Here is a 1,079-nt window from a genome sequence, read left to right as displayed (position 1 = left end):
GATCTCTTGACCTCGTGATCCACCCGCCTCGGCCTCCCAAAGTGCTGGGATTACAGGCTTGAGCCACCGCGCCCGGCCTAGCCATGGCTTTTAAGGATACCGGAAAAACACCCGTGGAGCTGGAGGTGGCAATTCACCGAATTCCAATCACTCTAACAAGCCGCAAGGTAAAATCGCTGGAGAAGGTGTGTGCTGACTTGATCAGAGGAGCAAAGGAAAAGAATCTGAAAGTGAAAGGAGCAGTTTGAATGCCTACGAAGACTTTGAGAATCACTACAAGAAAAACACCTTGTGGTGAAGGTTCTAAAACATGGGATCGTTTCCAGATGAGAATCCACAAGCGACTCAGACTTGCACAGTCCTTCAGAGATTGTTAAGCAGATTACTTCCATCAGTATTGAGCCAGGAGTTGAGGTGGAAGTCACCACTGCAGATGCTTAAATCAGTTATTTTAATAAATTGATTATCAGTTGTTAAAATAAATAAATAAATAGTCTTTCCTCAGCATTTTAGAGAGCAAGTCTTGTCTAACTATTCTCTTTTCCAGAACCTTTTGAGTTATTCTGGACAATTAGCGCCATCCTCTTTAAATGTCAATTTAAAAAATCCTGTTTCTGCACAGAGCTGATGGAACATCCAGATGGAACCTACGCAGTACACATTCCCCTTCTTCACTAATATCTGAGGATCCTAGACCATCCCTAATAGAGATCTTAGGTATCTACACCTTTCCACATTGATCTGACACAAAAGAACTTTATTATTATTATTCTGAGACAGCCTTGCTCTATCACCCAGGCTGGAATGCAGTAGTGTGATCCTGGCTCACTGCAACCTCACCTCTTGGGTTCAAGCAATTCTGCCTCAGCCTTCCAAGTAGCTGAGACCACAAGCACGTGCCACCACGCCTGGCTAATTTTCTGGATTTTTAGTAGATACAGTGTTTCATCATGTTGCCCAGGCTGGTCTCAACTCCTGGCCTCAAGTGATCCTCCCACTTCAGCCTCCCAAAGTGCTGGGATTACAGGCATGAGCCACTGTACCCAGTCACAAAAAGAACTCTTTTTTTTTTTTTTTTT

At 43.9% G+C, this 1,079-nt stretch overlaps 1 protein-coding gene and 1 pseudogene across 3 annotated transcripts in view; one reads left to right on the top strand and one right to left on the bottom strand.

The window, feature by feature from the left end:
- LOC108284604 (zinc finger protein 682) overlaps positions 1–1,079 on the bottom strand; it is an 18,748-nt gene that overhangs the window by 10,075 nt on the left and 7,594 nt on the right. The gene's annotated exons all lie outside the window — the stretch shown is intronic.
- On the top strand, positions 82–479 carry LOC108284609 (annotated as a pseudogene).

The sequence above is a fragment of the Cebus imitator genome, unplaced genomic scaffold, assembly GCF_001604975.1.
Source record: "Cebus imitator isolate Cc_AM_T3 unplaced genomic scaffold, Cebus_imitator-1.0 Scaffold280, whole genome shotgun sequence".
Lineage (NCBI taxonomy): Eukaryota > Metazoa > Chordata > Mammalia > Primates > Cebidae > Cebus > Cebus imitator.
This window is presented reverse-complemented; position numbering and strand designations above follow the sequence as displayed.